The sequence below is a fragment of the Lithobates pipiens genome, unplaced genomic scaffold (assembly GCF_037356315.1).
Source record: "Lithobates pipiens isolate NorthernLeopardFrog02 unplaced genomic scaffold, aLitPip1_a1.2 Scaffold_59, whole genome shotgun sequence".
Classification (NCBI taxonomy): domain Eukaryota; kingdom Metazoa; phylum Chordata; class Amphibia; order Anura; family Ranidae; genus Lithobates; species Lithobates pipiens.
The window spans coordinates 2,966,821-2,979,012 of record NW_027507880.1 but is presented as its reverse complement, the minus strand read 5'-3'; positions in this window follow the sequence as shown (position 1 = coordinate 2,979,012).

Here is a 12,192-nt window from a genome sequence, read left to right as displayed (position 1 = left end):
TAAGTGTGACATATTGGGTATCAATTTACTCAGCGTAACATTATCCTTCACCATTATAAAAAAAGTAATTGGACTAACTTTACTGTTGTCTTATTATTTTTTTTTAAGTCAAAGTGTATCTTTTCCAAAAAAAATGCGCTTATAAGACTGCTGCGCACATACGGTGTGGCATAAAGTATTGCAACGCCTGCCATTTTATTGTCTATGGTGTCTGAAAAATACATTTATAATGTTTTGGGGGTTCTAAGTAATTTTCTAGCAAAAAAAATTATTTTAACTTGTACACAAGTGTCAAAAGTGTCTCTGTCCTTAAGTGGTTAAGACAAAGTGCTGAAGAGTACTGAACTGCCCAGCCTAAATCCCATAGAGTATCTGTGGAGAGATCGCAAAACGGAAGTTGGGAAAGGGAACCCTTCCAATCTGAGAGACCTGGAGCAGTTGGTGAAACACGAATGGTCAAAAATTCCAGTAGTGAGATATAAGAAACTCATTGATGGTTACAGGAAGCGATTGATTTCAGTTATTTTTTCCAAGGGGTATGCTACCAAATATTAAAATGAGGGTGCCAATAATTTTGTCCAGTCCATTTTTGGATTTTTGCACGGAATGCGTCATTTTGACTTTTTGTTTCTCCACTTTTTTGTCATACCAATACAAACAAAAGAAATAAACATGAGAATGCCTAAACATTTGTAATTGCAAAACATTTCTGGATGAAGTGGTGCATTATCTAATAGAAATGCAGGGGTGTCAATATTTTTGGTTATGACTGTATATACAATTGTGCTCATAAGTTTACATACCCTGGCAGAATTTATGATTTCTTGGCCATTTTTCAGAGAATATGAATGATAAAACAAAAACTTTTCTTTCTCTCGTGGTTAGTGTTTGGCTGAAGCCATTTATTATCAATCAACTGTATTTTTTATTTTATTTTTTTAATCATCAATCACAACAGAAACTACCCAAATGACCCTGATCAAAAGTTCTTAATGCCTTGTATTGCCCCCTTTAACATTCATGACAGCTTGAAGTCTTTTGTGGTATTTGTGGATGAGGCTCTTTATCTTCTCAGGTGGTAAAGCTGCCCATTCCTCTTGGCAAAAAGCCTCGAGTTCCTGTAAATACTTGGGCTGTGTTGCATGAACGGCATGTTTTGAGATCTCCCTAGAGTAGCTCAATGATATTGAGATCAGGAGACTGAGATGGCCACTCCAGAACCTTCACTTTATTCTGCTGTGGCCAATGACAGGTTGACTTGGCCTTGTGTTTTTGATCATTGTCATGTTTGGAATGTCCAAGTACGTCCCATTCGCAGCTTCCTGGCTGATCAATGCAAATGTTCCTCCAGTATTTTTTGATAACATACAGCATTCATCTTGCCATCAGTTTGGACCAAATTTCCTGTGCCTTTTGTAGCTCACACATCCCCAAAATATCAGTGATCCACCTCCGTGTTTCACAGTAGGAATGGTGGACCTTTCATCGTAGTCCTTGTTGATTCCTCTCCAAATGAAGCTTTTATGGTTGTGGCCAAAAAGCTACATTTTGGTCTCGTCACTAAAAATTACTTTGTGGCAGAAGGTTTGAGGCTGGTCTCTGTGCTGTTTGGCGTATTATAAGTGGGATACTTTGTGGCATTTGTGTAGTAATGGTTTTCTTCTGGCGACTTGACCATGCTTTCTTCAAGTGGCTCATTATTGTGCGTCTTAAAATGGCCACACTACATGTTTTCAGAGAGTCCTGTATTTTATCTGAAGTTATTTGTGGGTTTTTCTTTACATCCTGAACAATTTTCCTGGCAGTTGTTGCTGAAATTTTAGTTGGTCTACCTGACCGTGGTTTGGTTTTCAACAGAACCCCTCATTTTCCACTTCTTGATTAGAGTTTGAACACTGCTGATTGGCGTTATCATAGCCTTGGATATCTTTTTATATCCCTTTTCCTGTTTTATACAGTTCAAATACCCTTTGCCAACTCTTTTGCTTTGCCCATGACTCAGAATCCAGAAACGTCAGTGCAGCACTGGATGAAAGATGCAAGGGTCTGTCAGGAGTCCAGAAACTCACTGACCTTTTATACACAATCATTAATTACAAGCAAACGGATCACAGGTGAGGATGGCTACCTTTTTAGTAACCATTCAAACCCCTTTGTGTCAAATTGTGTGCATGTTATCAGGCCAAAATCACCGGGGTATGTAAACTTTTGATCAGGGTAATGTGGGTAGTTTCTGATGCCATTATTATTTAAAGAGTAAACAGTTGATTGATAGTGTTTTGGCTAAAGCCATTTATTAACCATGAGTGAAAGAGAAGTTTGTGTTATCATTCTCTGAAAAATGACCAATGGCCACCTGAAACACACAGTCCTGGACAGACCACCAGTATACGTCCTAGATGGGAGCAGTGCAATTGATTTTATGGTGCATGTGCACTAACTGTAACTGGCAGCAGGGGTAATTTTATGTGCATATCATATGCATTTAAAAGAAATAAAGTAAGTTGGATTTTTAGTTGAATTTGAACTTCAGTATGCTTTACATTGCCACATTTATTGGTATGATTTCTTGGAGAGGGTTTAGTTCTACTTTAAGGGTCCGTAAGTAACATAATTGACACACACTAAATGTTATTTGTACAGCAACCATGTAAAAAAAAATCCATCCTGCCAGGTTCTCTTTAGCTATATTGTTTAGGAAGTGGCTGTGGACTCTTCAATGTAGCAGCCTTTGTGAAAAAAGCCATCAGTCCGATATGAGTGGAGGATTTTGCAGGTGCTTAGGGGTATGTACAGTTGTAAATCTACCAAGATATCAGGGGCAGGGGCAAACCGTTACAAAAAAAATATCCTACAAAGGACCCAAAGTGGTGTCACTTTAAACCTTTCCATGAACAAGACGAGATATGTTGAGTCCCTAAGTATTCTTAAAGGGTATGTAATCCTAACCTCTGTTTTAATCCCTTTTGTTCCATTAAACATGCCATTGGAAGCATTTTGTTATATCTGATAAGTGCAAGAATACCTGCTGATCCTGCCAGGAATCTTGTCAGTTAGTAACATCCTGTGATTTCTGACTGTAGTGACTGACATCAGCTACATTATTCTAAGGACTATTGGACCTTGCCCATTATTTCATGGGTAGGAGGACAGGAGGAGGTTCCAGTGGTTTAGTCTTATAGTTTCTATTGTCCTAATACAGTAGGGTGAGTAAGCATTGTTGTACCAAGACAAGACGTGTGTTCCTGGAAGGATCACCAGGAAACCAAAAACCAACATTTATTATAGTGCAGCTTTCCAATCATTAGATGTGATGGCTACATTCGTTTTTTTTTTTTTTTAGGATTTCATCTGGTGATCTGGCCACTAAATCAGTTGTTTTTCAAAAGAACAAACTCGACCAGATCAGTGATAGTGTTAAGACAAACCATTTACCACTGGCAGGGGTGCTTGCAGTGATCAGTTTTTATTTATTCAGGTAAAACCTTTATTACAAAACTTGCCATAACTGCTTAGAAAGTGTGAGCTGGAGTTTGGCTTCAATTAGTATATCTAAATCTGCTAGTACATCTTAACACTCCCCTCCCCCCAGACTGACAATGCTGCTGTACTCATCCCTCAGGAGTGGGGGCACTCTAATACAGGAGGTGCAAAAAGGAGGGTTTCACCCTGCCAGACCAGTGTGTTGTTGCCACATCCCCTATCAAGAAAAAGGAATCCCCCTGCATTGGGACTTTGTAGGCAGCAAGCACATATACATTTAGAAAATATAATATTTTTTTTTAATACTACACAAGTATGCAAAATAGCATAGACAAGACAAAAAATGACAGGTTACACGGTATGTATGACAAAAAGATAGTTGTTACTTACCGGTCTGTAATGATCTCCGGTACCCAACATGTTTCTAATTCAAGCACCTTCGTCAGGAGTATTGAATAAGAATATGTGCAGTCATAACTTTGTCTTACATGTGAGAAGTTCCATATAACTTGAAAAAATGGATGAAGCACTGCCAGCGGGGGTGCCAGCGGACACCAACCCACGGCACCAATACTGCACAATAATGTTATAAGAACGGGGATTTGTTCAATTTGCCGGGTGAAGTCCGAAATGGCGGATTGCCAAACAAGGGCTGTAGATTTATTTGGAGTGAAAGCACTATCCGAAGCCTTAAATATGGCTCCTAATTCATATATAGCAACTCTTTCCAAATCCTTGAATATTAGACCTCCATATGGACAAAAAAAGGCCCTCAGTTGTTTGCGTCTTCCCCGCTCTAAAGTGCCCCCAATGAAGGGGGGTGCCTTTTTCTTAATACAGGAGGTGTGTTACTGGCCAGATCACAGGTGAAAACAGAGGGGAAGAGCCTAAAAAAAAAAAGAAAAAAAACGAATGCAGGCACCACATCTAATGATTGGTAAGCTGCAATTTATTACATTTTTGGTTTTGGGGTTTAATACCACCTTAAGCTGCGCACTCTACCCTCTGTTGTAGCCATACTCATTCATTAAATCTCTATAAAAGACATTTGTTGGTTACATAAATGTTCACCCTCTTTACTCCTCGAGTCACCTTTTGGTTGCAGATACATCTCTATGCCATATCGGATTGCTGGTTGCTTCGATGGTTTTCCAATATTTTTGGCAAAATTGGCCTTACTCTAGCACAGTGGTCTCCAGACTTTGCCTAACCTAAATCCTGAAGGACACCAAACTAGACCTTTGCTCCAAGCAAAAGGCTAGTTTAGTGTCCTTCCGGTATTTCGGGGGGAGACTGTGGGGGTAGAAAATGCCCTGGTTGCTGCATGGTTGGTTTTAAGCAATAGTGCCCCATGGCTGGTGTCAGTAGGGGGGTAGTGCCCCATCATCAGTGTCAGTTGGAATAGTGCCCCAAGGGCCAAATAAAGGCAAGCAAAGGACCACATCTGACCCCAACAGCTGCAGGTTGAAAATTAAAGATAATTTTTAAATAACATTAAATTACAATATGGCTTCTGTTGAAATTGTATAAGTACATGACTTCTAAAAACAGCTGGCTGCTCCAGAGTTGGCTTTCAAACAGCTATAATGGTAGAACATTCAAGCTGAGCTCCATTCAGTTCTATACACCATTCAAATACATGAGAACAGTTTCACGTGCAGCAAGATTTATATTGCTGTTCATCTGATCCTGAGAGTTGCACAGCCAGCCTGATGACTCAAACTTAAGCAATACAGCCTGGTCACTGATTGGACAATAAAGAAGCAGTAGAAGACTTAGAAGGGTTATCTCTCTGCTCCCCCTTCTATGAACATTCGTATATGTGTATTGCAAGTCCAGTCCTAGGGTGGCAATGCTGCTCCCCCCTACCGCTTTATAGTGCGGTGAATGTTGCCACACAAGGAAAAGAAGTGCGTTACTGGTAGGATCAGCAGATAAATATAAAGGGGGAAAAAAAAGTTTGCAAAAAATAAAACTAGTGCAACCACATCTACTGCTCTATATTATATGTACAGTGCCTTGCAAAAGTATTCACCCGCTTGGCTTTTTACCTATTTTGTTATATTACAGCCTTTAGTTCAAAGTTTTTTTTTTTTGTTTTTTTTTTAATCTGAATTATATGTGATGGATCAGAACACAATAGTCTAAGGTGGTGAAGTAAAATTAGGAAAATATATACATAAAACTATTTTTCAGAAATAAAAAAATAATTGGCATTTGCGTATGTATTCACCACCTTTGTTATGAAGCCCATAAAAAGCTCCGGTGCAACCAATTACCTTCAGAAGTCACATAATTAGTGGAATCTAAAGCCTCATACACACGATCGGACTTCGTACAAACTTTCCCGTGGACTTTTGTACAAAGGGCATAGTCCACAAGTTTGTATTGCATACACACGATCTGACTTTTTAGGCAACAAACACGAACATAGTGACGTTTCAACATATTGACGACACTTCAAAAGAGGACGTTCAATTACTCCAGCGCCACCCTTTGGTCAACTTCTGTATTGTTGTCTGATCTTTTGCATTGGTTCTGAGCATGCGTGTTTGTACCTTGTACAAAGTCCGATGGTTTTGCGTATACACAATAAGACTTTGCTCTATCGGACTTATGTTGTCAAAAAGTTTGTCCGTTCGCACAGCCAACAAAAGTCAGATGAAAATGGAAAAAGTTTGTCCGATGGAGCGTACACACGGTCGGATGTTGCTCCAAAACAGCTAATTTGCATGTTTGTTGTCAAAAAGTCCGATCGTGTGTACGGGCCTTTAGTGTCACATGATCTGTCATTACAAAAATACACCGTTTTGAAAGGTCCCAGAGGTTGCAACACCTAAGCAGGAAGCACCACTAACCAAACACTGCCATGAAGACCAAGGAACTCTCCAAACAAGTAAGGGTCAATGTTGAGAAGCACAAGTCAAGGTTAGGTTATAAAAAAAATCTCCAAATCTTTGATGAGCCCTAGGAGCACCATCAAATCTATCATAACCAAATGGAAATAACATGGTACAACAGCAAACCTGCCAAGAGATGGCCGCACACCAAAACTCACGGACCGAGCAAGGAGGACATTAATCAGAGACGCAGCACAGAGACCTAAGGTAACCCTGGAGGAGCTGCAGAGTTCCACAGCAGAGACTGGAGTATCTGTACATAGGACGACAATAAGCTGTACGTTCCATAGTGTTGGGCTTTATGGCAGGGTGGCCAGAAGAAAGGCATTTCTTTCAGCAAGTAACAAAATGGTACGTTTTGAGTTTGCGAAAAGGCATGTGGGAGACTCCCAAAATGTATGGAGGAAGATGCTCTGATCTGATGAGACTAAAATTAAACTTTTTGGCCATCAAAGAAAATGCTGTCTGGCGCAAACCCAACACATCACATCACCCAAAGAATACCATCTCCACAGTGAAACATGGTGGTGGGGATGTTTTTCAGCAGTCGGGACTGGGAAACTGGTCAGAGTTGAAGGAAAGATGGATGGTGCTAAATACAGGGATATTCTTGAGCAAAACCTGTACCAATCTGTGTGTAATTTGAGGCTAGGACGGAGGTTCACCTTCCAGCAGTGACCCCAAATACACTGCTAAAGCAACACTTGAGTGGTTTAAGGGGAAACATGTAAATGTTGGAATGGCCTAGTCAAAGCCCAGACCTCAATCCAATAGAAAATCTGTGGTCAGACTTAGATTGCTTTTCACAAGCGCAAACCATCCAACTTGAAGGAGCTGGAGCAGTTTTGCAAGGAAGAATGGGCATAAATCCTAGTGGTAAGATGTAGCAAGCTCATAGAGACTTATCCAAAGTGACTTGGAGCTGTGATAGCCGCAAAAGGTGGCTCTACAAAGTATTGACTTTAGGGGGTGAATAGTTATGCATATTGACTTTTTCTGTTATTTTGTTCCATTTGATGTTTTTTGTTTTGTTTTTTATTATTGTGAAGCAAAGTTGTGGGCATGTTCTGTAAATTAAATGATGCAAATCCTCAAACAATCCATGTTAATTGCAGGTTGTGAGGCAACAAAACACGAAAAATGCCAAGGGGGTGAATACTTGTGCCAAGCACTATATCTTCTAGGAGTTTGATATGCCTGAAAGAGTAACTCCACTTTTGTTTGAGTAAAAAAACATTCCCTCTGGGTGATCCATTTCCTTTAGATTTACCTTTTTAGCTGTGTAGTGTAAGGGCCTGCCTGATTGCATACAAATTTAATGTGTTTAGGTTTGACCTCATATTATATGGTTTTGGTTAGGGCTGTCGCTACCATAAGGTGGCTTAAGCAGCCTGGATGGGGGGTAAAATCCGAATCCCCAGCCACTTCCTGGGGGTTTGGATTTTTACATTGCTGCAAACATGTATAATGACCAGGAGTGTGTGTACTTTAGTAAAGCCGACTGTTGGCGTTCCTGTGGAAAAAGTGATACAATGGCTGTAAAGCCGCCTATCGCTTCTACCACCAATGCGATGTGCCGCCCTGCCATGTTTACTGGGCTTCGCTGTCCCACCTGCGGGCCCTGTGGTGTCTTGGCAGGTGTCGCTGGGAAGGTGGCAGGAGATCATTGGCCTTTTGTCTGCTTAGCCTTCCTCCTGTACACAGGCCAGAACTGTCATTCTTATGGATCAGTCCTGGGGGAAGCATCTGATGGAACACGGTCTTTGTTCCATCAGCTGCAGTAGATCAGAGAGTATACATCCAGGGTCTAATAGACCCCAGGTGTGTCCATAAAGAAAACCTGTCACCTATATGCTATCACATAGGGGGCAGTTGGTCACAGACCAGGAAATGATGTGTATAATGTCATTTTCTGGACCGGAACTGTCATTGCTCGGGATCAGTGCTGAGGGAAGCATCTGATGGAACAAGGTCTGTGTTCCATCAGCTGCAGTAGAGCAGAGAGGATACATCCAGGGTCGAATAGGTTCTCTTTATGGAGACACCCAGGGTTTATTAGACCCTGGATGTATCCTCTCTGGTCTACTGCAGCTGACAGAATACAGACCATGTTCCATCAGGTGCTTCCCCCAGCATTGATCCCAAAGAATGACTGTTCTGGTCCAGAAAGGGATGTCATACACGTCCTTTCCTGGTCTGTGACCAACTGCCCCCTATGTGATAGCATATAGGTGATAGGTTCTCTTTATGGAGACAGCATATAGGTGACAGACCCTGGCTATCACATAAGAGGCTGTTGGTCATAGACCAGGAAATTACGTGTATGACATCACTTTCTGGACCGGAACGGTCATTCTTCGGGATCAGTGCTGGGGGAAGCATCTGATGGAACACGGTCTGTATTCCATCAACTGCAGTGGATCAGAGAGGATACATCTAATAGACCCCAGGTGTCTTTGTAAAGAGAACCTGTCATCTACATGCTATCACATAGGGGCCTTTTGGTCTGCAAAATGAACCTTCACCTAAGTAGTCAAAAAAATTCTTGCACCGACTCTGGTTTTGGTAAATCTAAAAGAAAATTGTATAATGTATGGCAAGCCTTAGGCTTCTTTCACACGGGCGGCCGGGGGGTATTAAAAACAGGCGATTGATCTGCTACATACAAGCGTACACATTGCCGCAGCTGCAATACTTTGCAGTGCAGCACTTTTAACGCTACATGCTGAGCCTGTCACACTCTCCCATATAAACAAATGTGGTGATGCCGCAACCATGAGTCAAACTCTTAGCTGTGAGTTGTAGCGTGGTCCCATAATGCAAAAAAACACAGGCATCAGGAGGCAGCAGCATTGCCACCTTAATGGCTCCAAACCTTTCACTGTCCTCTAAAAAGCAATCACACTAGTGTAAACAGCCTAAATGATTCTGCTGCATGTGGGTGATTTGTCACCAGTGAAAGAGTTTGATGTAGACTTTTTTTTGATTATGTCAAGGAAGGGTTGCAATCTCTGTTCGATTTTTTTTTTTTTTTGTGGTGTCGCTATGTGTCACTGTCTTAGTGACAGGGTGCCACAAAAGATCAGCTGCAGGTAAGGGGATCCTGTTAATGGAAACAAACTGCAGCTTTGACGAACGTTGGATACTGCCCTTGCTATAGGTGTAGGCCTTTTATGTACCTCCCAAAGCTTAAGTGGAAAACTCCCAGAGATGGTTATCATCCCAAACTGCCTCGTTGCTAGAATGTTGCTAAGACACTGTCAGCTGATTCAAATCCCTTTGCATGTGCTCTCTCCCCTGCTGCAGTAGCTCCGAGCTCAGTAATGCTCTGACAGAGGATATTGAGGATAACACACGCGTGGGGGTGAGCAGTAAAAGCTTGGAGTAGCTTAGCAACAAGGCAGGACAAATTACACCACCTCTGGGAGTTTTTTGGTTAGGCTTTGGGAGGTTTGTAAATGGCCTACATCTATAGCAAGGGCATTTTCCAACTTTAGCTGTGCAGTTTGTTTTTATCAGCAGGTGCTGCTTACCTGCATAGGCAGTTCTTTGGTAAAGGTGAACCGTTTAATGTGGTTGTAAACCCACATAGAAAAAAATAAAGACCTGCAAGACAAAGGCATAATGCGCTAGTAGCTCATTATGTAACACTCATCTGAGATTGAAAGCCCCTGCTGCAGTGCCTGTACACAGCAGAGGCCGGCGGCATCTCTCCCGGAGTTACTTCCGGGTATCGCGGGTTCTGGTACTGTAATTGGGCGGAGCCACAGTGACGTCTCTCCCGCATGGGACCCACTTGTAATTGCACACTCACTGAAGCAACGACACGTACGTCCCATTGCTTCAAGTGCGCATGTGGCGATTACGTTGGCACATGCAGATACAAGGGATATCTCCTAAACCGTGCAGGTAACTGCTGAACAGGTGGTTGAGGTAATTGCCTCTTTGAGACTAGCTTCCTCCCCCCTGGATGTCTGTTCTGCCAGTTTGGTTAAAGAAACTGCTGTTCTTGCCCCATTTATTGGGGAGGTAGTTAACTGCTGCTTCAGGACAGGTACCGTCCCAGGTGTTCTGAAGCGGGCCATGGTTTTGGCCCTGCCGAAGAAGCTGACCTTGGACCCTGCCATCCTGGGCAACTATAGGCCGATTTCCAACTTGCCTTTTGTGTCAAAGGTGATGGAGCGATTGGTGGTTATCCAGCTACAGGCTTATCTTGAGTCCTACCTTCTGGACGAATTTCAGTCTGGATTTCGACCTGGCCGCGGAACAGAGACGAGTCTCATCTGTGTCTAAGATGATGTCCTTCACAGTCTGGACAGAGGTGACTCAGTAGCGCTTGTTCTCTTGGATCTGTCGGCCACGTTTGATACCATAAACCATACAATTTTACTGGAGCGGATGAGATCAGTTTTGGGAATGAGCGGGTCGGCTTTGGCATGGGTGGCCTCTTTTTAGAGGGCAGAGTTCAGGGAGTCAAGACTGGCTCCTTTTACACTAAGAACACCACCTTGGACTGCGTAGTGCCACAGGGTCCTGCCCTGTCTCCTCTGCTGTTCAACATCTATATGAGGCCTCTTACCGACCTCCTAAAGACCCATGCCAACCAGTACCATGTATATACGGATGACACCCAGGTTTACCTTAGGATTCCTAGGGACCAGCCAGCTGATGCCACCCTTGCCAACTGTCTGGAGGCCGTCAACATATGGATGTCCATCAATTTTTTGAACCTCAATGGTGGAAACACTAAGTGATCATCTTCAGCGATTTGGCTATTCCTCCAGATATTTTGCCATGGCCTCCCTCCTTTGGTTCTCCTCCGGAGCGTCCTCCCAGGTTCATGACTTGGGATTCATCTTAGACTCAGGTTTAACCCTGGCCCCTCAGGTAAATAAGGTGGTCAGTGCATGCCACTGGCAGCTAAAACTCCTGAGGGTGTTCAAAATACCTGGATCTTACGGACAAGAAAACTGTCATCTGTGCCATGATAGGCAGCTGCCTAGACTATTGTAACTCATTATATCTGGGATTACCCAAGAAAATAGTGCAGAGGCTTCAACTCATACAGAATGCTGTGGCAAGGCTACTTATGGGCGTCCCTTTGAGGGGTCATATCAACCTCGTTCTTTGTGCCTTGCACTGGCTGCCGGTTTACTAGCGTACTCTGTTTAAAGCAGGTTGTATCATGTTTAAAATCATGAGAAGCCTTGCTCAGAGTTACCCCTGTTCACACTTCCACAAATGAGTTCTGGGCAGATCACTTAGATCGAGCAGAAGAGACCTCCTAAACATCTCTGCGCCTAAAAAGACTCGGTGTCGTGGTTGAGCTTTCTCCCTCCAGGGTGCCATGCTGTGGAATAGCCTCCCTGCCAAGCTCCAGGAGGCCCCTATCATCCTGGTCTTTCGCAGGAAATTGAAGACTTGGCTCTTCACACAAGCTTTTCCTGTGTAGCCTTTTTGATTCCATTTTTCATGCTGCTTCCCTATTGCTGTCTCCTCCTAGTCCCTGGGGTTTTTTTTCCTCTAGGGACTCCGACAAATGCGTCGGGACCCTTCGGGGTAAGACCGCGCTATATCAAGATACCTCTCAACTCAACTTCTATCCGGGGTAGCTACAGGTAAGCCTTATAGGATTACCTGTAAGCAAAAAGTGGATTGTGAGGGTTTACAACCACTTCCACTTTAAGCCTGTATTCATATGTGAGCACAGCACATTTCTGACCTTTTTTTTTATTTTATTTTTTTGTTTGTTTCTTAAGCAAGGATGAGGGAGCAGTTTTTCAAGGACGGAAGGATGTGTATTTTAGCT